General features: G+C 40.1%; 1 non-coding gene across 1 annotated transcript; it reads right to left on the minus strand.

The window, feature by feature from the left end:
- Window positions 1-24,776: 24,776 nt before the first annotated feature.
- On the minus strand, window positions 24,777-24,865 carry trnay-gua (transfer RNA tyrosine (anticodon GUA)). Its single transcript is given in 2 exon segments — window positions 24,777-24,812; window positions 24,829-24,865. It is a non-coding gene; the product is annotated as a tRNA-Tyr (tRNA).
- Window positions 24,866-25,532: the final 667 nt, after the last annotated feature.

Raw genomic sequence — 25,532 nt, forward strand, 5'->3', positions numbered from 1 at the left:
TAAACCGTTTTGTGATTTATAAACCAGCAAAAGTATTTTGAAATCAATTATTTGAGGCACTGGAAGCCAGTGTAGAGACTTCAGAACTGGAATGATGTGATCCACTTTCTTGGTCTTAGTGAGGACTCGAGCAGCAGCGTTCTGAATCAGCTGCAGCTGTCTGATTGATTTTTTAGGGAGACCTGTGAAGACACTGTTACAGTAGTCAAGTCTACTGAAGATAAAAGCATGGACAAGTTTTTCCAAATCCTGCTGAGACATAAGTCCTTTAACCCTTGATATATTTTTAAGGTGGTAATAGGCTGACTTTGTAATTGTCTTAATGTGGCTGTTAAAATTCAGGTCTGAGTCCATGACTACACCAAGATTTCTGGCTTTGTCTGTTGTTTTTAACATTATCGTTTGAAGCTGAGTGCTGACTTTGAATTGTTCCTCCTTTGCTCCAAAAACAACCACCTCAGTTTTTTCATCATTTAATTTAAGAAAGTTCTGGCACATCCAGTCATTAATTTGTTCAATGCACTTAGTCAGTTGTTGTATTGGACTATAGTCCCCTGGTGATAAGGTTATATACATTTGTGTGTCAACCGCATAACTATGGTAACTTATTTTATTGTTTTCCATAATTTGAGCCAGTGGAAACATGTGGATGTTAAACAGGAGAGGCCCCAGAACGGAGCCTTGGGGAACTCCGCACGTCATATTTGTATGCTCAGATGTATAATTCCCTATAGACACAAAGTAGTCTCTATTCTTTAAATAAGACTCAAACCACTTTAGTACTGAGCCAGAAATGCCAACCCAGTTTTCCAATCGGTCTAGTAATATGTCATGGTCGACCGTATCAAATGCAGCACTGAGATCAACTAATACCAAGACTGAAATTTTGCCACTATCTGTGTTTAAGTGGATGTCATTAAAGACTTTAACAAGAGCTATCTCAGTGCTGTGGTGTGGTCGAAAACCCAACTGGAAGGCATCAAAACGGTTGTTTACTGACAAGAAAAGGGTGAGTTGTTGAGAAACCATTTTTTCAATGATTTTACTTAAAAATGGAAGGTTTGATATTGGCCTATAGTTGCTCATTAGTGACGTGTCTAGATTGTTCTTTTTTAAGAGTGGCTTAATGACTGCAGTTTTCAGGGCCTGTGGGAAGATACCTGAGAAAAGAGACGTGTTTACAATCTGTAGGAGATCAGTAGCCAAACAATTGGAAACATTTTTGAAAAGGCCCGTTGGTAGAATATCAAGGCAGCAGGAGGAGGTTTTCAGATGTTGTATAATGTCCTCCAGGTTTTTACGGTTGATCGTATAAAATTGGGTCATATTGGCATATGTTTTGCCTGGACACTGTGACAATACATACCCTGTACTTGATATGGAAGCACTGATTGTTTGTTTAATTTTCAGAATTTTGTCTTTGAAAAAGGTGGCAAACTCATTGCAGGCCTCGGTAGATAATAGTTCAGATGCTACTGGTACTGGAGGGTTTGTTAACCTGTCAGTAGCAAACAAAGCACGTGAGTTATTATTGTTTTTGGTAAGGTAGTTACACACCAACCAGACGGCCGACCGTCGGCAGGAAAGGCAGTGACTGATCATAAATTCATGATCAGTCGGGTCCTCGAGGTCCAAAAAGTGCCTCAGAACACACCGAAGAGACGCCGACTTGAGCATATGCCAGGCGGCGCTGCTCTGTATTGTTTCCATTAACAGTCTGATTGTTTCCCAGAAAATGAAAACCGGCAGCTGATTGGACGAACCCTTCACGTGGGTCTTTTTTCTCCGGTCATGGCGGCTTGTTCAGAATACAATCTCATATTGTACTAAAATAGCTCACCGAAACGTGTTTCTAAAAACATTTGAAGCGAGAAATAGGCCGTGCAGTTGCTGAATCTGTCTTCTGACAACTAATAACCGACAAAGGTTAGTTTAAAAGATTTTCGTCAGATTTTGAGAGGCTCATCCGCTCGCCATTTCTGGGTGAGTCCCGACTGCCCTGTCTCCGACTGAAAATGTTGGGTCGGCCAAAATGAAGGCCGATGGCTCCTCGGACGAACGATGGCACCGAACACACCAAACAGACTCGAGTCACCGACGTCGCCAGACGGTCCGACGGCCGATAATCGGCTCTGTGTGTCAGCGCCCTTAGTCTGGACATCAAAAAAACATTTGGGGGCAAACATGGATACAGGCAATTGGACAAGAGGCATGAGTGGGAAAAATTGTGGGATCCTGACAATCAGTATGCCTACGTGTGCTGTAAGCATTTTGTCGCTGGCAAGTCAAATATCCAAATGTCAGTTTTCTGTTCCATTAGCATTAAACAAAAGTCCCATTAGCATTAAACAAAAGATGCACTCAAGGTCTATATTTATGCGAGCCGCGGGGCGTTCAGACAGCCGGGCAGGAAGTGAAACAGCGAGAGCTAGGACAGGGTTCTGCAGGTTTAACAAAGTCAAATTTAAGACTTTGAAGACCTTTTTAAGACCATTATGAATGAAATTTAAGACCTATATCACGACATTAAAAACAAAAACAAAAAAACGGCAGATGTAACAGTCGGGAAACATCTGAAATAATTCTCTGATTTCCTCATTTGCATTATAGGACTGGTGTCTAGTCACCCTGTAGAGGATCCAGAGTAGGGTTGGACATTGTTTGGGTTTTTTCTGATACTGGTCCTAAAACAATTAAACTTATAAAATGGTGTTGGTGCCTTGACAGTGCCTGAATCGATACTTGGCTTGTGTATTGCTAAGGCCATATTATCAACAAAAAAAATTGTAAGAATATAATAACAATTACTTATAACAAAACTTATTTTACTAGTCAATTGCAGTTATACATCAAAAAGAAGAACCACTAGTTGACAAAAGCAATAGTTTTACATTAACAATGAATGCACCACTAACTTACCCACTGTAACTGAACATATTAAGTTATGTGTTGTTTCTCTGACAACTCTGAGTCTTTAACTGCAGGCTGTTGGATATGGAGGATATATGTATTCATAATTCAAATTGAAAGTCCAAAGAGAAAATGAAAAAGAGATCAAATTGAAAATATTATTTTACTACGCTGCTAGGAATAATCATGACATAATTGAATTTAAAAAAGAAAAAGGAAACTGAAAAAGCAAAGTTGAAATGTAAAATCATAATTTGAAAATATAAAGTGAATGTAAAAAGTCAAATTCAAAATGCATTGAAGCTTGATGCTCAAACTAAAATCGTAAATTGAAAGATGAAATTGAAAATCGCAATGGAAATAAGGAAATAAAAACATCAAATGTGAAACTCAAAATGGGAAATGGAAAAGCTCAAATTTAAAATCTCAAATAGAAAAAAACCCAAATAATTTGATTTAAGCCTTTGCACTTTATAATTTTCAATTTGAAATTTTATCTTAAGATAAAGATTGACCTTTTCCATTTCGATTTAGTATTTGGTGTTTCAAAGGTGTATGTAAATGAGGAGGTGTGGCCCAAAGGCTGGTGGGAGCATAGATATAAAACATATGGGTGGCAGGGTCTTAGGGACAGCAGGGGGAGCTGACTACTGGGGGAGCTGTCTGCAAGTACTACGGCAAGAGCAAGTTGCTGGGGGAAATTGAAAATCATAAAGTGCAAAGGCTAAAATAAAATAATTAGTTTTTTTTCTATTTGAGATTTTAATTTAAGTATTTCCATTTAAGCTTTTCCATTTCATTAGGTTGCGCCGGTTGTTATCGGACCGAATGGATTGAATCCTGATAGTAAACAAGTCATTTTATGGGTGTTGTGACACTTAAAAAATGTATCCACTGATTTACAGACTTGTTTTGCAATGTGTCTATGGGAAAAAGTATTTTTGGGAGAGGTAACACGTAACGGACACGTGGATTAGGAGGGATATTTTCACTGCTGGCTTCATAATCATGCAATGCATTTGTAATTTAGCTAATAAAACCACAGCATTACAGTTACACTTAATTACACTTATCACTCACTACACTGCATGAAGTGGACATTATTGTTGGACTGTACAAGCATTTTGGATGCAGTACCCCTGATTCCTCCATCAGAAAGGGGGTGTCAGATGCTGTTAAATAGTCAGACAAGCACTTCATTTGAGGCATATGAAGACTTTGAAACCTGAAAGCAGTTTGCACATGTTTAGAAAATGTTGGGAAGGTCATCTGAAATAGAAATGGTTGGTACTATAAGGAGAACTTTGAATAATATCCCCTTAAGCAATAGTTTTTTTTAGAGTTTAATGTTTCAGATTTAAACTTCATTACAAAGTTAATAACATGGTTTGAATTATAAGCCAATTAAAAGGAAATCTTGGCACAGATACACCACTTGTATCTTAATTACAGTTGGTCTATTTGAAGATAAAAAGGCAGTTAGTTATTGTCTACTGGTATTATTTAACACAGAGATCCTGCCATCTGCTTGCTATGCCCTTACGGTCCTGTCCTTTGACCCCTATGTTATCTGTGGAATGTAAGCAACAATTGCTCCGTGCTGTACACAGTACATCACATGAAAGTACTGTGACATTTCTCCTGACAGGTCTGCTAGTATGTGGAGCTGCAGTCGAAACACTTGCAGAATGTTGTAGTAGTCACCTCGCCTGACTTGTGACGTGGGTGTGTCTGCTGACCGAGCATGTACGCCACTGTCTGCATACAGTTATCCTTCCAGTAGGCTTCCATCAGACAGCTGCACGGTCCAAAGTTGGCGCCAGACGTTTAGAAAACTGCTCATTCTCTTTCTGTGCTTCACTTCACTCAAATCACCTCTTTCTCATTTTTTGATCTCTTTCTTTCAGTCTGAAAGGGTTCACATTAGAGAAGAGGCAGCAAAGCATTCTATATTTAATATTTAGTAACTCACTGTCTAGACTCATATCAATACAACTCAGTTAACCCACTTCTGTTCAAAGCAGTTTAAATTCATCGATTTCCTACACCTTTTCATCCCGTACCTGACAGCTTGATTCAGGTGCACGATCCGTCATGCGCATGCCCAAAATGATAATCCTGTTTTACGAGGATTGACGACACTGCATGAAACGCGATCGGTTCTACGCTTCTGCCGTTAGCCTCCACCGGGAAGCTAACGTTAGTTGAGCTAACAGCTAATTCGGCTAACCGCTAGCTGACAGCTTGATTCAGTTTATAATAACATTAACTCAAACTAAACACTGGGTAAAGCAGGCTACAGCTGACGTACCAGCTGTTATATATGTTAACGGTTATTTTCAGGTTTTATTTTGAGGGTCTTTGAAAGTTATTACCTGCTGTCTCAGCTGAATTAGCTGTTAGCTAAACTAACGTAACTTCCTTTCTTCAGTGGTGCGCAGTGGTTTACGGGATGAGTAGTTCCTTCACTTGATAATGAAACTATGTACACACTCTTGTACCTTTGACTTTTTGGGGATTTTCTGTTCCTTTTTTCAGTCAAAATTGTATGTTGTATTCTTATGAGTCACGTCGTAACTGGTTAGCCTAAGGTATGGTCTAAAACTCTTTATGTACGGATTTTTCCAGACGTCAATGGGAGAAATTAATGGGAAATTTACTTTCGGAACCCAAGGTCTCTCAGAGGAGGGGCCGGACTGTTGAGCTCTATAGTGGCATTAGCAATGAATAGGCCTGAGTAGTGTAGTACATATTAATAACAGGCTGCATTTGAGCATTGAATATACGAATATTATTCAAATATTAAAAAGTCTGACGTTTTGAAAAAATAATATTCATTTAAAAAAAAAGAAAAATGAAATTCAAATGGTATTATAGAGGAAGATTGACAGCTCTAGTAGGCCTAGTACAGACATTCAGTCTGAAAGGGTTCACATTAGAGAAGAGGCAGCAAAGCATTCTATATTTAATGTTTAGTAACTCACTGTCTAGACTCATATCAATACAACTCAGTTAACCCACTTCTGTTCAAAGCAGTTTAAATTCATCAATTTCCTACACCTTTTCATCCCGTTCAGATTTTGGGGTTTGTCTACATTTCCTGTATGATTATGTCATAACTGTATAACAAATTTGTTTTGCCCAAATTTGGGGGGCTGAACCACAGAAATTATTCTGCCACTGCTTTTGTAGCTAACGTTGTAAATTAACTTTTAAATGTTTAAATATTGCATTTTAATTTACATTTTTACTTATGGTATTGTGGACTTACATTTTCATTTTCAAATTTACAATATCATTTCAATTAAGTCCCCTATAGGCTTCGATAAGGTCAAGCCTAGCTTATCCTGTATTTCTAAATTCTGCTTTTGTGAAATAGGCCCCAGGTCAATGTACAAGTGAATAAAAGTGCAAGCCAACAATCCAAGCAAGCATAAATAATAATAATAATATAACCAATAAAATAATCAATCAATCAAATAAAATAAAAAATAAAAAAAAGACAATTAGTAAAGTATAAGGAAGAAAACTTGCAAAGCAAAAAGCAAAACAAGGGATCGGGGTATTTCACAATATATACTGCAATCTGTTCATGTAATCTAAAGGCATGTTTATGCTTTAGCTTCCTTAAAGTTTAATAAAATAATAAAGTACATGTTGTAGAATGTTGCAGTAACCTTTACATGTATACATTACTGTGTACTGAATTTACACTAAATCATTCTTATTTACAAAACTTCATGACAAGGGTATATGGGCCGTATCGTGCACCCTGCGCGGGGCAAAGGTTTATTTCATGTTACACCCAAAACACACCTATGAATTAATGAAGTCACTAAGTACAACCCTTTTGTAACCATGCGCCCGGCGCACGGACCATTTTTTCCACCGTTAAACTAGCAAAAGTGGATTTTGACACGCCCTAAACGCACCTGCTCTATGCGCTTCACGCCTTGTGCTTAGATCGTTAAAATAGGGCCCTATACGTCATTCTGTGAAACAGAGCCATTTGGGTCTGCAATGTTTGTTGAAATGCATAAGACACAAAAAAATTCCGAAAGTGTGTTTCCAAAGCTTAAAGCTATTAATTCAAGTGTTATTGTTAACATGATATATGATGAAATATTTCTAATCATTTTTCATTTGTTCATGGCACATTTCACATGTCCATATTGACCAACATGACATTTGCATCTAAAATATGACCAAATAGGTTATACATTTTTTTTTAAACATTCTAATTTTCAGGATTATATGTGTGTCCCTGTTTACATAATATATATTTATTCAAAATAAAAACATTACTTTTAGTAAATATTTTATGATTTGTGTGTTCCTCAGTTTGACTTGCCACTCCATCAGAATAACTTGTTTTGCCTGTAAATAATGTAATGTTGCTTGAAATGACATCACAGAGAGGACGTGACATCATTTGAGCCTTTGGAGCAGCCAAGAACAAATGTGGGTAAGTCCTAGGGCTGTTCCGAATTAGTAAAAAAATCAATACTATTCGAATGCTGAAATTACTATTCAAACTATTAAAATAAATATGTTGGCTAACGTTAGCTAATCTCCCTGTTCTTACGCATGTGAAAATGAAATGCTTTTGTCATGTCACGTCTGATGAACAATAAGTTAGCGGGACTGAGAAACACAAGGCATTGTAAGGTCTTTAGATCACGTTACGTACCGAGTAACATTAGTACGGTTGGAGTGACAGGCTGCGGCTGGTAATCAGAAGAAGGGTGGGAAATGGTTTTAACATGACTTTAACATCATCATCCACCAAGCCAAAATGCTTATGTTATCATTAGTTAGCTCGTTCTGGTTTCCTAACTGCGTCGCAAGTTATAGGAGCTTAGCTGGGAGCTTCATGAAGACAGCTAAAGTTTATGTTAGCTGCCCTACAGCTGTCAGAGTTAGCTCGACTTCATATATTACCTTCTTACAGCTGTATTCTCATTAACGATCTCACAAACGATTGCAATCTGCAAGAAAGAGGTTGCTTTTAAATCACTAAAATAGTAGTGAAAGCACTGTTTGGCTTAGTTATCAATGCCGTTAGCATCGTGGCTAACACTATTGTTACTTAGTTTATGACAAATCATTTCGGCTGTGTTTTCTATCATGATGTCATTGTGCTAATCGAGCACCGTTAGCCTTTACAACAGAGCCGCTTCACTACACTTGTTAGATCATGTGTCATTACAGAGTTCTCTGTTGATTTGTGTTTGTCGCTGTGTGCTCGTGGTGGAAAATGAATATAAACAAAGTTACATGCCAGAAATGCAATGCGCCATGACGTAGGTCCCCTTCAAAGCCAGGCTAATGTTGGAAGTCCCTCTAGTGGACAGAACGTGTAACAACAACCACATGCTTATAGAGCTCAACAGTCCTGCCCACAGCGAGTTCCGGAAGTAAAAATACAATGCAATTTCTCCATTGACAAATTGGAGTATAAGCCATAAAATCGTAACCGTCGATGATAGACTTAAAACCAGCTACGACATAACTAAGCCATTGTATATGCTTATATAGATGCCAAAAGTTCATGGGGCACCAACCTTGTTTTGAGATAAATGTCTTTTATTCGCGATGTCTTGGATAAGTACTCCATTACCCACAATCCTGAACAATCTGATTGGTGGAACTCATGCTGGTGAGGAGGGGGAGGAGGGGGAGCTGCCTGCACGATCCGTCATGCGCATGCCCAAAATGATAATCCTGTTTTACGAGGATTGACAACACTGCACGAAACACGATCGGTTCCACGCTGCCGTTAGCCTCCACCGGGAAGCTAATGTTAGTTTAGCTAACAGCTAGTTCGGCTAACCGCTAGCTGACAGCTTGATTCAGTTTATAATAACGTTAACTCAAACTAAACACTGGGTAAAGCAGGCTACAGCTGACGTACCAGCTGTAATATATTTTAACGGTTATTTTCAGGTTTTATTTTGAGGGTCTTTTAAAGTTATTACATGCTGTCTCAGGTAGCGGTTAGCCGAATTAGCTGTTAGCTAATCTAACCTAGCTTCCTTTCTTCAGTGGTGCGGGGTGGTTTATGGGATGAGTAGTGAAAACTGTTTTTTTATTATAGTTTACACACTATTAATGCAAAGAAAATTATATTTCAAATTAAATGCATGTATGCTAGGTCAGGAACTTTACCACATGGAGACAGCTGTGGCCATTTTAGAAAGAAATTTCTGTTTTTGTATTTACACGTTTAATTGTGACGGGGTGTAGGGGATGTGATGGTGGTTCTGCTTCCTGTGGGGATAGGATTGTTTATTGAATTGGAGCCTGTACCAGTGTATAGGTTAAGTCCAGATAGGGAGTCCAGATCCTGTCCAGATATTGTCCAACAGTCACAGCAGCAGTCAAGATCTTCAAGGTCAGGGTGGTGTGCAGTTAGGATTAAAAATAAAAATAAAAACTAAAGAAATCGCTAGAGAAGGAAAGAAACCATTCTGACAAATACAGAAAAAGATATAAGTGCTTAAATAAAAATGAATCTTTCTGAATTGTTCAAAAGTATTTGAATTAACCAAGTTAGCAGAGTAAGCTCCAAAATCAGAAAAACAATCTATTATGAAGCTTTGATTGAAGACATAAAGAATAAGTACTATAAAGCAAGAAAACAAAAAGATAAACAACTAATAGCAAAGGTAACAGTGGGAAGGATAGTGAAGAAGTACAGGCTACAAATGCCCTGGGATTCTCAAAGAAGCGTTGCAGTGTTCAGAGTGAAGATCTCTGTACCTGTGCTGCTTTCAAGTCCAAAGTCAAAACAAAACTTCACACAAGATGACATCAGTCGTCATAACGACAGTTTAAAGTCAATGACAGAATCTGTAGGAATATTAAAACTATGTCACGCGATGTGAGGGTGCGCCTCATTCAGTTCAAGATTATGCATCACTTCTATTGGACTCCTTCTAGATTGTTTAGAATTAGTCTGAACGACACACCAAATTGTTGGCAATGTAAAACAGAGGATGGCCAATTACTTTGTCCTATGTTCCTGTGATAAGGTTCAGGAATTTTGGACCATTACATAGTTACATAATAACCTATGTTGGATTGCAGGGACCCAGGTTCTATTCAGCCCAAAATTATTTGTTCCAAGTAGAATGGATAAGCACATAAGAAGCTGGGACCAGACTAGTTTAATGATAACCAGACAGATTATTTTAAGGGGATGGAAGAATGAAGGAGTGCCGTCAATCCAGGAGTGGGCTTGTGAGATGGCTAGTTCCCCTACTGCTCAATGGATCAATGACAACTTTGAAATGAAAACAACTGTGTTGAATGCACAAGAGGTTGCCAGTTCGCTGACAGGGACTGCTATAGCTACTGCGTTTGACAGCATATTTTGTGACAACGCACAAAATATACAGAAGGCAATGGATAACTGTGGTGGTAAAAGTTTTGGCTGCATGGCACATAAACTGCACCTGACAGATTTTAAAGTGTTAAGTGAATAGATTTACTTAAGTAAAAAAGGCTAATTGTGCCCCCTTGTGGTTGACCTGTAGCTCTGCTCAGCTGCTCAGAGCAGAGTTCCAAAAAAGCTCTTGAGGGGAGGATATTGTTTTAATGTAGGCCTACTGATTCCTGATCATTTGCCAGGCATGTATAGTTATAGTATTGTCTATATTCCTATAGGTACATGGATAGCTGAGTGAGCCCTACATCCCCAGAATTGAGAGCCCACTGCAGTAATGGAAAACCAACATGTCCCGCTTACCTGCCCTTGCCCAAGCTGCACGCAAGTACCTCTCGGCTTCATGCAAAAGTGTTGACAGTGAACGTCTTTTCTCAGCTGAGAAATAGGATTTGCGAGAAAGCAGAAATGCTTCTAATCTGCCTTTGCTCATAAAGTAGGCCGAAGCTTGACTCTAGTTTCAAGTGGAAACATTACAGTGTTTCCTTTAGTTTGAGAATTGTAAGTTGGGAAATATGCAAAGACCACAGTGTCTGTCATAGACCTTGCCTGATTATAGTCAGGACATCTTTCTGATATTTTGGCTATATTATGGCTATTATATACATGTGAATTGAAAGTAACTTGAATTGTTTGGCACTTTGCAGTTTGATAGACTGTTGTTGTTTCATGTTTGCCAGAATACCAGCCGTTTTTGTTTTGCACTATGCATACAACCTTTGAAAATGTTAGGGCTCAGAAGAATGTACCGTCAACATGTATATCCCTGAAACACTGACAATCTCCTCTATCTAATCATACACACATATTTGAAAACCTGTGGACATACAGGGGGAAAACCACTTTATTTAATGGTCCCATGTCATAAAAAGTGAGATTTCCAAGTATTTGTGTTATTTTAAAACAGCCGAGCGGTCGAGGTGCTATAAATACTGTTAAAGTATCAAATGCTCAATTCACAGAGAAACGCACACAGCCCGTATTCTGAAATTGCCTTTAAACGAGTCGTCAGGACATCCATACGGTTGTGGGGCCACAACTACACTATATGTGAGTAGAAAATGCCTCTACAGTTCTGTTACAGTCATGACGGTACAGAGAATCTGACAGCTGGAACACACTGCACGTGCAAGTGTAGCGTAGCATAGTGTAGATCCGTGTCTCGCTGTGAGAAGTCAAGACAGCCAAAATCCCCATAAACCTGGCTGTTTTATTTTGAAATGTGTTTATTTTGGTAAAACATCCAGCTGCACTGTGGTCTTCCTGTATGTGATTACCTGCCTGGCTTGACACATACGCTTGCGTATTGCGCAAGAAATAAAGGAGACGCCAAAACTTTCGCTGCAAGTGGTGGGGCTACGCGCACGGTGTGGCCGGACAGAATGAATAACATGGGCGCCGAAATAAAAATAGCCGTGCTACGCGACGCTTACGCGCGCGGTGTGTTCCAGCTCTGAGAGTGAAGATGCTGAAGACCCTGAAATGCTGACCAATCAGAGCAGACTGGGCTTTTTCGGGAGGGTGGTCTTAAAGAGACAGGTGTTAAAGGAACACGCCAACTTATTGGGACTAGCTTATTCACCGTATCCCCCAAAGTTAGATAAGTCCATACATACCCTTCTCATCTCTGTGGGTGTCATAACTCTGTCTGGCGCACCCACCGCTAGCCTAGCTTAGCCCAGATCCTGGAGGTAACCGGCTCCAACTAGCCTACAGTCTGTATAAAACGTTGTAATGTTAAGTACAATTTCACCACTATAATAAAAACAGATCTAGAAATGATGTCTTCTTATTTGCTCCTTAAATAGCGGTGTTTTTTAAATTAATGCAAAGAAAATTGAACAGAAAAAACAAGTACTTTGTTTTACTGTCTTTTCTTCCAGTTGGGCCTGAAGGGCTCGACCACTGTTGAGCTGCTGCATCATAGCAACACAGTGTCTTATCACCAACCCATGAAAGCTAGAAGTCACCCTGCTGCTCCAGATCTACCTACTGTATGGCTGACTACAGACTACAACCATCTGTTCCAGATCTACCTACTGTATGGCTGTACAGACTACAACCATCTGCTCCAGATCTACCTACTGTATGGCTGACTACAGACTACAACCATCTGTTCCAGATCTACCTACTGTATGGCTGTACAGACTACAACCATCTGCTCCAGATCTACCTACTGTATGGCTGTACAGACTACAACCATCTGCTCCAGATCTACCTACTGTATGGCTGTACAGACTACAACCATCTGCAAGTTTTGTTTGTAGTAAACTTCATCAACAGCTGCACTTAAAGTCTCTTGGGGTCATATGGGACTTGGTTTTTCTCCATACTGCATCATATACTATATTATTTTTCTGTTTTGTTATATTAGTAGGCTACAGACAACACTAAGTATCATTTCTTAATCACAGTATAGTTAATTTATATTCTACTAGTTGTATATACCGCCTATTTAATGTAAGTATTCTTAATTTGTGTTGCAATACCTGAATTATCCCTCTTGTGAACACTAGGCTTATCTTATCTTTATTTTAGTTCATATCATAACCCTGCTCACAAACTCACCTGTATCTGTTTGCCAATATCAATGTTCCTGCTACAGTAACTCCTACAGGAAAAGTGTACTGCTTCACAGGAGTATGAACCATATGCTTTTTAGGTTTTGTGTCAAATATTGTGCAGTTTATGAATTGTTTTGACAAGGTAAATTAAAGCCATTTAACAACCTGCAAGTGTTCGCTCTGTTTTTTTTTTTTATAAAGGTTACAGAACATGAAAAACCTATTTGCCTTGATAAGGGTTTTAATTTGTTGAAAATATGAACATGGCTTTAATAATCTTTCTTATTGCTCTGAAAAACTACAATGATTTAAGAAATATCAGTGATACTTATCAACATTTATTGAATTGATTGTATATGTTGGCAGACATTACAGGCACCTATTCATGTAAGCAGAGAACACACTAGTTTGTTCTTTCTTTTATCACTTGGATTATGCAGGTGATGGTGCAGAAACAGGACAGACAGATCCAGCAACTCTCCACTGTTGTCTTTGTATCGTGTGCTCCTATTTAAGACAAATTCATAGACATCAACACATAATATATTAGGTGTACATAGCTTTCTTCAACATCATTACTATCTTACCTTACCTTCTCTTTGGATTTGTAGACATCACAGTAATTTTCTCTCACCTGGTTTTCCACCCTGTGAATTTAAGCAAGATAAATAAATGATAAGTGTATGTAACATGATGTGTGTGTAGTTGTAGTATTTTAATTACAATTAAATTATTATCAGACTTGCCAACGTTCTTGGTTTGTGCCACCACTGCCTGCCCTCTGCACACAGGTGAGTACAGGGGGAACCAATGGGATTTTGCGTTGGGAGTAATGTACTGACTGGAACAACACAGTAGTGTAGTGTGGTTGTACAACACTGGTCCATGCACACGGTCCAGCTGTGATGCAGCTCAACAGGGGTACTTCAGTCACACCTGGAAGAAGAGAAACTGAAACACAATACTTGTTCTTTCTGTTCAGTTTGCTTTGTATTGATTTCATTAGGGTAAAAATAAATAACTGCTATTTTAAATAGTGTTTTATTATAGTAGTGGAATTGTACTTACAACTTTCTATACAGACTGATATGAATTTTATTTTTATACTAATGTTATAAGAATTTATAACAATATCTGAAAAACATACAACAGTGATGTAAAAACTGATACAAACAATCCAGTTTCTTTTGTTTTTCAGTTATATTACACTTTAGGTTTTACTATTGGCTCTAGCATGTCTGAAATTAGCCAAATCCCCAGGAACATGTTTAACCAAACGAGGAAAAATACAAAGTGGGGTCATTAAATACCAGTTGTAAATACACACATACTGTCAGTCATATGTCGTTCAATCTAGCTAGCTAAACTACCGGTATGAAGAAAAACTATTTGTTTACGGACATCAAGCTAGGCTAGCTACGGCTAGCGCCATATGCTACGTGCTTAATTTATGTATATGTATGTATGTATAATTTATATAACATTATAATAATATGTTACTCACCCTCATAGTTGTGTATGTAACTTGATATGTCCCACTTCAAAGCTTTCTCCCGTTTCCTGATGGGTGCAGGTGAAAGAGCGTCGACCATTCTGTGCACATTGTTGACATATACTAATAATAAAGCGATGGACGACGGGTAAATAAACTCGGTCCGCAAGAAAATCCGCAACAGACGTTCTAACGTAAAACAAACGCACCCTCAACGGGGCAGGGATCATTTCCTTGGTCAACACTACACCTGGCATTCTATTGGTTGGGGAATTTTGATAGGATTGTAACACTAAAAAATCCGAGCTCGCAGGAGAAATCTGTGAGGAGATTTGTAAGCGCGCAGAATCAGAGTGCGAGGAGAAGGGCCAAAGCTGAGATCAGGAAATCTGTCCACAGAACAACATATCTGAGTCCAAGCAGAAAGTTTGAGCACAAGCAGAGCAAATCCAAGCACGAGCAGTGACTATTTGAGTGTGAGAGCAAGGTTTTGAGGGAAATTATTACAAAATCTGAACGTAATATCAGTGAGAAATGCTCTCAAATTGAAAGAATGCGCTCTTGAATAAAGATAGGAATATAACTCCATAGATATGGTCAATAAGCTAAAGTCCCAATAATAATATAAAACAAATTTAAAACAAAGTGTCTTAGACAGAGAGTGAATACAGGTATATTTAGAAAGACAATATTAGAAAAATAATGAGTTTTTTTCAACATTAAACCATGTAAATATGTTCTAGTAGAAACACAAAATACAAGAACCTGAAAATAAGCATTTGTGGACCTTTAAACTGCAGAATTGTTTTTGTTTAGGACCACTGATATGCCAAATCATGGCAATCCTGAGTAGCCTAACTTATCCTGAAATGTCTTGATGTGTGTGTGTGTGTGTGTGTGTGTGTGTGTGTGTGTGTGTGTGTGTGTATGCGTGTGTGTGTGTGTGTGTGTGTGTGTGTGTGTGTGTGTGTGTGTGATGTTGAGTGATTAATGGCAAAAGTTTGAACCCAACCGCTTCACTCTGTGATTATGGGAAAAAAATGTTGGTATTTGGATTAGTTCAGCAGTCAGGGAGTAGATATGTAACTAAATGTTATCATTTACAGGCATATCCTGTATGAATGAGCTAAAGACAATAAACAACTTTATCACACATAGTTGGTAGGGTTTTGTTTGAGCTGTGGAAAGCCAACAAAATTTTCACTCTGTGTGATAGTTAATCACACTTGCATTTGGTATCGAGCACCTAACTCTGCAAACAAGTAAGAGTGCACCTACGTAAAAGAGTCACCGTGGTGAAGGCCAGCTGTTACATAATAGGGTTAAAGTCAGGTGAAACTCATGATTCACACTGAAGAGTTTACGTAAGCCAGAACAGGTGATAAAGGGGCCCAGGGTAAGCAAGAAGATGACATACACACAGGTATGTCAACACTGACACAGTAACCATTGCTCTGATGGGTCAAACTTGGGAGTGAGGGAGTGACCAGAAATATGATAAAGTCCTGCACTACTACTGCAATCTTATTTGACAAAAACACATTTTTGACACATATTTTTATAGATCTATATTTAATACTATCAGCCACTATCAAAGGATAACAAATTATCATAATAGATGTTAGAATGTAGACACAGAAGATACAATTTTCCCAGCAGACATTTTGACTTGTCAAAGCAGGAAAAGCACTTTTTGCTTTTTTCTATTTAAGTGTCTCGATAAGCGATGGCAGTAAGCTACAATACCTAGACCCTGGAACTAGTGCACCTAAATGTCATTTGTTAGGGGTGTGCATCTCTTATAGGTATCTAGTGACATGGGCTACAATACATTTCAATGGAACGATTCAGTTCAATAAGAGATACGATTTAATATAATATATACAGTTAACATTCCTTGAACGTAACTTTTTTTGGGGCATTTTAGGCCTTTTTTTCCACAGGAGAGGGGGAATGACATGCAGCGAAGGGCCGCAGGTTAGAGTCATACCCCTGGCCGCTGCGTCGAGGCGCAAACCTTTCTACGTGTGCGCCTGCACTACCAACTGAGCTAACCCGGCCTCAACGATATGTAACTTTTAAACGTTTCTGAGACAGTGTAATGTTTCATTTGATAATGATAAATGACCTTTAACAGCAAATGAGACTAACAGTGAAAATAACACTGTTTTTATATAGTTTTTATTAATGCCTTTGCCCAGGACCAATTTTCCCCCGCAAAGTCACAAAATGATTTACAGCAGGTAGACCGGCTTTACAGAGCACTCATTCTGATGGGTCACAGATTTCGGTTGAACACTGAAGTGTGTAGTGAGTATCCAGCCAGGTAAAAAGGTACCAGGAGATTTCTTTATTTAGGACTATATATATTGTATTTTAATTTAATTTCAGAAGTTATCTGTTGTAGTTATGGCTGATACTGGGGCAGGACCATCACAGAAAAGAAGGAAATTAAACGAAGAACAACTAAAAGCTAAAAGCAAGAGTGACAAACAGGCGAAAACCCGAGTCAATCTCAGATGGAGACAATTACGGGATTGGAAATGATTTAAAACTGACCCAGAATTGGCTCAGGCCTCAGGTATGTAATATGTCTCTTTCATTCATGAAATAACATTACAATGCACGATGTGGTTGTACGTCAGCAGCCTACATGAAATTACGTCCCCCTTCCATTTAGCGCCCAGTTTTTATTTCTTTTCAGTCCGTGTTTGTGTTAGCCTACTATTTTTTTGTCCCCATGTACGTGAAATGCACTGTATAAATCTAAAGTTATTATTACTATTATAACGTTGGTTGCTACAACAATCTCTTAATGCTTTGGCTTGTGACACAGTGACAGTGATACCCGGTTTAGCTCACGAGACAACCAAAGTAGGCTAACTTATCATATGCAACACTTAAAATGCAACGATGCATCTGTATTCTCTTATTGTAAATTAATGATTTTCGGTCTGAGCAGAATGTTCATCGCAACTATACATCCCGGTAATGCTAACTCATTAATACAGTGGGCAATACAGCACCGTAAAGAAAATACCTTTTTAACAGCAGGTGTGGTAAAAACACTACCTACTTTGGATCGGCAGGCAGAATATTATATTATTATTATATTATTTTATTTAACATTTATTTAACCAGGAATATACTCATTGAGATTAAGAATCTCTTTTACAAGAGTGTCCTTGCAAAGACACTCATCACTCTCCATCTCTATAGCACTGTGTTTCCATCTCTATAGCAGCAAGGATACACATATAAGATGCTCAACACCAGAGCGGACTGGTACTTTAGGGGTACTCTAACTAACAAACCTGACGCCGAGAAGCATCTGTATCCTTTTGGTTGCGCTGATGGGCCATTAACGCGTCATCACTTTCCATTTCTATAGCACTGCGTTTCCATCTCTATAAGAGCAAGGACACACACATATGCAGCATCCACACACCAGACACAGCCATGTAGCTTATCCAACAGCTTGAACCCAAACAAAACAGGTGTATTTTAGCTGTGTAAAATGTATTTTGCCATTTATTTTTATGAGAAGAAAAAATGTTTCACACTGCCACACGATGCAAATAAAAGTATGATATGGTGTGCTGTGTGTCAGACAGAGCCTCAGAGGTTGTTATTAGCAACTTGTTTAACACTGTTACAAGGTTACTATGTCAAGTGTTCTTTTGTCCAATGAATGAAGCAATTAAGACAACAGCTCTGAAAAAGAGCCCCTTGACATCTTTCCACAATTTGCAACAATGAAAGCTACTTCCTTTGAGCCGAAATTGAATCAGCGACCTAAGGATGCCTGCAATTATCAACCTACAGTACTCTGCTCTACCAACTGAGCTATAGAAGAGAACACAGCACAGAAATGGTACGATAACTGCCGAACCTGATGCCCAAGAGCATCCGTATCCTCCATATCTGAAGCAGAACTAGGTGACAGCGTCTTCTATTACAAAGTTTTGAACGTAACAAAGAGCCACCTATCTTAGTCTACGTATATGTTCAGTAAACAAGGGTATAGAGTAACTTTCCAATGACGCATCATCACTCTCCATCTCTATAACACTGCTACACAATTTGCGACAACGAAAACTAGTTCTTTCAACTGGAGTTTATTGTGAAGGTATATTTATATTTTTTTATTTTGTTTTCTATGTCAGTGTTCTAAGCCCACTGCCGTATGTTTTGGATCATTTTGTTTTAATAATTGTTTGGTTTTGGCCTTTCTGTCAAATTGAAAGTACTAGCCAATATTACAGAAATAAACGAACCCCGACGAAGTTATTGTGTTCTGTGTGGGTTCAGCAGGCTACACAATTTTGGTACCAGGAGTGGGGTCAAAGGAGAATACTTTTTCTCTGCAAATTGGCAATAGAGTGGCCTCAATTTCTTTTTAAAACCAAAATACGGCAGTGGTGAAGATTAGCAGATGGTGTCCGGTGTTCAAGTCCCAACGGCCAGCCTGGTGTGGATACACAGGTCCTTGAGGAACACCTGGTGGGGCTTCCAGCTGGTGCCTGCTGTGTGCATGTGAGGAGCAGGCTCGTCCGTACCTGCAAGGGTTCCACTCCTGACTCCAGCTGCATGAAAGAAGGTTCAGCGGTGCCATCAACTAGAGACTGTCTCCTTAGTATCCTTGTTTTTCCTACATTTGGACTGAAAGGTGATATAAGAAATAGAAATAATAAAACCTACCAATATGTCTAGTGAATCTGGTGATGAGGAGATTGTAACCAATGACAATGGGCAGTCAGCCCCAGTCTTAGGGGAGGCAGCTGGTAGAAGTACAGATCCTATGGAAGAAATTCGGGAACAAATACTATACTAGAGCTTAACAAATTACGTGATGAACTGAGTAGATTGCATGATGAGACAAGAGCAGATAGGGTACATAGCAGTGCACCCACACATTATTTCGTCTACATTCCACAGAAACGTCAGGTCCAATCTTTTAGTGGAGAGTATGAGAAAGATGGGAAGTCTGTGGAGGAGTTCATTGAGGAGGTTAAGAGTGTTCTAAGAACCAGGGAACATTCCAGAGGAGGGCACTGTGATTACATACTCTCACTTCTCCATGGCCTTGCATTAGAAGAGGTATGGGAGGTCAGTCAGTGGGGGCCAGTGATCTCTATTCCTATTTGAGAAATGCCTTTGGGGAAAAACGCAGCGCTACAAAACTTTTACAGGCCTTTTATAACCGTAAGCAGGCAGATGGAGAAGATCTCCATGACTACTCACATGCACTGTCGCAGCTTTTGAAATCTGTTATGAAACAGTCCAGTGAAGCTGTACCCAATGAGAAAGTTGTGCTGAGAGACCAGTTCATTGAGGGTTTGGGGGATGCAGCTCTTAGGCTGGAGCTCCGCAGGATGGTTAGAGATAAGCCAGAGTCCAGTATTCTAGACATTCGGGATGAGGCTCTCCTGTGGCAAATGGAGGAGACTAGGTCTTACACCAGAGTTGCCAAGAGCCGGCAGGTTCAGTAAGATGTCAGTGAAGCCCTGTGCTCCATGGTCACAACGGAGAGTGAGCAACATCCCATGTTAGATCAAGTTCAGAGAGCTGTTGCTCGCCAGGATAAACAGATTATGGAGTTAACTAAAACACTGGCAGAGTTGACTGGGGCTTTGAAAGATTTGACTACATGCAGTACATGTCGGACAGTCCCAGAGCCTAAACAACGAGCTAGACCCCAACCCAGATTCACACCAGATGGAAAGCCCATATGCTTTAAGTGTAACGGGGTGGGTCATAACTAAAGATGCATTCCACTCTGCCTCCGTGCCAGGTCTCATAGGCATGAACATTGTCAAAAAATGCAAGGAGCTGGTGTGTACAGAGTTTGACAATGCAGTGGAAAGTAAACTTGACCCCAGCTGGAGGGAAGCCTTCCAGAAAATTCAGACAGTGGACATAAAAGATAAGGTCTCTTTTGCTAAGGTCTCTGGTAAGAATGTGGTCCATGTGCCAGCGTCATCTGTGGCTACAGTTACGGCTGGGTGGCTCAAGGTGGTAAATGAGAATGGCCCCTTACTGGTGGTAGAGCCTGGGAACACACTGTTACCTGAAGGTCTAGTTGTTTTACCTACATTGGTAACCTCAGAAAGCCATACCTTTTCGGTTCAAGTGATGAACATATCTGATGAGGATGTCTGGTTGAAGCCGAAGACGAGGCTTGGAGTTCTGACTTATATAGACAGTGTTTCGACTGATGAGGTGTGTGAAGTGAAGTTTCAGAGGATCGCGTCCGATACAGAGCAAGTCAGTTTTGATAAGCAAACAGGAGAGTCCTCTAATTCACAGTCTATCATTGACCAGCTGCAGATTGGTGGTTGTCCAGAACAGCAAGCAAAGTTGAAAGCTTTGTTAGAGAAGTATATTGGTGTATTTGCAGTTGAAGATGAGGACTTAGGACATGCTGATAAGGTGAAGCATGAGATACATCTTACAGATGACACACCTGTGACGCAACCGTACAGTTGATTCCACCTACACAATACAGTGAGGTAAGGGAGCATATCAGCTAGTTGCTGAAAAAGGGAGTCATTCAGGAGAGCTCTAGTGCGTATGCTTCCCCTATAGTGCTGGTAAGGAAAGCTGATGGCAGTCTGAGGTTATGTGTTGATTACAGAAAACTCAACTCAAAGACAAGACGGGATGCTTTCCCATTACCGAGAATTGATGAGAGTTTTGATGTTTTGATTGGTGCTAAGTTCTTCTCCACCATAGACTTAGCTAGTGGATACCATCAAGTGGCCATGCATTAGAGAGATAGGCATAAGACAGCATTTACAACATCGTTTGGTTTGTTTGAGTATGTTAGGATGCCGTTTGGTGTCTGTAACGGGCCAGCCACATTTCAGAGACTTATGCAGGCTACTATGAGTGACCTCGTTTCCCAGATACTCCTGGTGTATTTGGATGAGATTTTGGTTTATTCTGAGGCATTTGAGCAGCATCTGGTCAGGCTGGAAGCTGTATTTAAGCGACTAGCAGAGAATGGCCTCAAAGTAAAACTGCAGAAGTGTGCTTTCCTACAGAAAACAGTGAAGTTTCTTGGTCACGAGGTGTCCGCAGAGGGTGTGGGGACAGACCCAAGTAAAATCTCCGCTGTTAAGAAGTGGGAGGTCCCCTCCAGTGTCAAGGTGCTTAGGTCATTTTTGGGATTCTGTAGCTACTACAGAAGGTTTATTCAGGGTTTCTCGCAGCTTGCTGGGCCTCTGCACAATCTCGTCAACCATTGTTTGCGTGAAGGGAAAGTAGCTAAGGGGAATCATATGTTTAAGTCAATGTGGACTCCTGAGTGCAGTCAGGCTTTTGAACAGTTTAAGGAGAAGCTTACTTCTGCCCCCATACTGGGTTTTGCTGATTTCACTTGCCCCTTTGTAGTTGAGACAGATGCCAGCCAGCACGGATTAGGTGCCGTGTTATATCAGCAGCAAGGTAACACTAAACGAGTGATAGTGTACGCAAGTCACAGGCTACGCCATGCTGAGAGGAATGACCGTAATTACAGTAGCATGAAGCTGGAGTTACTTGCTATAAAATGGGTGGTCACTGAAAAGTTCAGGGGTTATTTGCTTGGATCAAAGTTTGTGGTCCTTACAGATAATAATCCCCTCTGCCACCTTCAGACAGCTAAGCTGGGCGCCATAGAACAGCGGTGGGTGTCGCAGCTGTCTGTGTTTGATTTTGAGGTAAAGTACCGACCTGGGTGTAGTAATGCTGCAGCAGATGCCCTCTCTCGGCGGGAGTTTGCAGGGGAGCCTGAATGTGCCTCAGACTCCGATTTTGATGATTGTGTGACTATCTGTAATGTTGTATGTAGAGGAACAGCTTTAGAGCCGGGCCTTGTCTCTAAGGGTCAGCTGAGCCTGATTTTGTACTGGTAGAAGATGTCACTGAGCACCCCACAGCAGAACAGGTTGATGTGCACATAAGGGAAGATACAGGATTTGGTGCTATTAAAGAGAATGAGTCAGGTTGTAGTGGTAGTGCCCGCCACTTATGACACTGAGCCAAGTGTTCATGAGTGTTCAGATGATGATTTGCATTTAGGAGCTGGTGATGATGTCCTTCCAGATGAAGCTGTCAGGGATAAACATGTAACAGGAACAGGCCTGAGTCCCAGTGTACCATTTCCTGCTGTCAGGAGAAGCACGAGGACAAAGGCAGGGTTTCATTCAAATCCATTCCACTTACCTAAGTCCACATGTAATGCAGTAACAGTCCGCACAGAGATGGTCTCACAGGTGTTAACAAGCATGGGTGCTGCCTTATTTGAGAAAGCCATGCAAGGAGTAATTGGGTCAGCTCAGGTTTTATAATCATCAGGGACGCTGATTTATTGCAGGGGAGAATGTAGCCGGGGGGTGAATTTGTTGTAACAACCCCATCACATTTATTTCTGGTTTGTTTCAGTATGTATTTTGTGTTCTAAAAATGAAAGAAATGTGCATATGTTTGTTTGCTGGCAGAAGGTAGATTTTAGTTATTCCAGCCACTAGGTGGCGGTGTCACACGCCAAGAGTTGCGCGGTGCCTCTTGGTCGCACTCTTTTTCTTTTCGGGCCGATCAGAGAAACAGCACAGTGGAGAATGCTGAGTATATCGTGTGAAATAAATGGATGACACTGACTTTGGATGGATGTCGATGGATTTCATGTGTAGCGGCCGACGCCAGTGTTTCCATGTGTTAGCAAGACATCAGAGTGACAAGTGTGTGAAGTTGTGCGCTCCCTGGTGAAGCCCGTTTTTTCGGAGTCTGTATTCTGTGAAATGTAAGTGCTTTCTAAGTGAAACTGTACATTTAAGAATCAACTGGAGTTTATTGTAAAGGAATATTTATATTGGTTTATTTTGTTTTATCAAACAAAATAAAACAGTGCTCAGTGTTCTAAGCCCACTGCCGTATGTTTTGGATCATTTTGTTTTAATATTTTTTTGGGTTTTGGCCTTTCTGTCAAATTGAAAGTACTGCCAATATTACAGAAATAAACGAACCCCAACGAAGTTATTGTATTCTGTGTGGGTCTAAGTTCAGCAGGCTACATAAGGATGCCTGCTATTTTCAACCTACAGTCCTCTGCTCTACCAACTGAGCTATCGAAGGGAACACAACACAGAAATGGTACGATAACGGACGATCATGATGCCCAAGAGCGTCTGTAGCCTCAATATCTGAAGCAAAACTAGTCAACGTGTTCTATTACAAAGTTTTGAATGTGACAAACAGGTCAACACTAGAGCGGACGGGTACTTTAGGGGTGCTATTACTGCCAAACCTGACCCCCACAAGCGTCTGTATCCTTTTGTTTGCGCTGATGGGCCATTAACGCGTCATCACTTTCCATTTCTATAGCACTGCGTTTCCATCTCTATAAGAGCAAGGACACACACATACGCAGCACCCACACACCAGACACAGCCATGTAGCTTATCCATCAGCTTGAACACAAACAAAACGGGTGTACTTTTAGCTGTGTAAAATGTATTTTGCCATTTATTTTTATGAGAAGAAAAAACTTTTCAAACTGCCACCCGATGCAAATAAAAGTATGATGAGGTGTGCTGTGTGTCAGACAGTGCCTCAGAGGTTGTTATTAGCAACTTGTTTAACACTGTGTCAAGTGTTCTTTTGTCCAATGAATGAAACAATTAAGACAACAGATCTGAAAAAGAGCCCCTTGACATCTTTCCATTGTAAATGGAAACAAAATTTGCAACAATGAAAACTGCTTCCTTCCAACCTACAGTGTTCCCCTCTACCAACTGCGCTATCGAAGGGGTTACGGAATTGGTACGATAACTGCAGAACGTGATGCCCAAGAGTGTTAGTTTCCTCCATATCTGAAGCACAACTAGCCAACAGCGTTTACTATTTCAAAGTTTTGAACGTGACAAACAGCCACCTCTCTTAGTATACGTATATATTCAGTAAACAATGGTACAGAGTAACTTTCCAATGACGCATCATCACTCTCCATCTCTATAACACTGCTACACAATTTGCAACAATGAAATCTACTTCCTTCAAGGCAGAATTGAACCAGCGCCCTAAAGACGGCTGCAATTATCAACCTACAGTACCCCGCTCGACCAACTGAGCTATCGAAGGGAACACAGCATGGAAATGGTACGATAACTGCCGATCCTGATGCCCAAGAGCATCCGTATCCTCCATATCTGAAGCAGAACCAGTTGACAGCGTCTTCTATTACAAAGTTTTGAACGTAACAAATAGCCACCTATCTTAGTCTACGTATATATTCAGTAAACAAGGGTATAGAGTAACTTTCCAATGACGCATCATCACTCTCTATAACACTGCTACACAATTTGCAACAACGAAAACTAGTTCCTTCGAGCCGGAATTGAACCAGCGACCTAAGGATGCCTACAACTATCAACCTACAGTCCTCCGCTCTACCAACTGAGCTATCGAAGGGAACACAGCATGGAAATGGTACGATAACTGCCGATCCTGATGCACAAGAGCGTCTGTGGCCTCCATAGCTGAAGCAGAATTAGTCAACAACGTGTTCTATTACAAAGTTTTGAACGTGACAAACAGCTCAACACTAGAGCGGACGGGTACTTTAGGGGTACTATTACTGCCAAACCTGACCCCCACAAGCGTCTGTATCCTTTTGTTTGCGCTGATGGGCCATTAACGCGTCATCACTTTCCATTTCTATAGCACTGCGTTTCCAGAGGTTGTTATTAGCAACTTGTTTAACACTGTTACTATGTCAAGTGTTCTTTTGTCCAATGAATGAAGCAATTAAGACAACAGATCTGAAAAAGAGCCCCTTGACATCTTTCCATTGTAAATGGAAACAAAATTTGCAACAATGAAAACTACTTCCTTCCAACCTACAGTGTTCCCCTCTACCAACTGCGCTATCGAAGGGGTTACGGAATTGGTACGATAACTGCAGAACCTGATGCCCAAGAGTGTCAGTTTCCTCCATATCTGAAGCACAACTAGCCAACAGCGTTTACTATTTCAAAGTTTTGAACGTGACAAACAGCCACCTATCTTAGTCTACGTATATATTCAGTAAACAATGGTACAGAGTAACTTTCCAATGACGCATCATCACTCTCCATCT

The sequence above is a fragment of the Sander vitreus genome, chromosome 6 (genome assembly GCF_031162955.1).
Source record: "Sander vitreus isolate 19-12246 chromosome 6, sanVit1, whole genome shotgun sequence".
Lineage (NCBI taxonomy): Eukaryota > Metazoa > Chordata > Actinopteri > Perciformes > Percidae > Sander > Sander vitreus.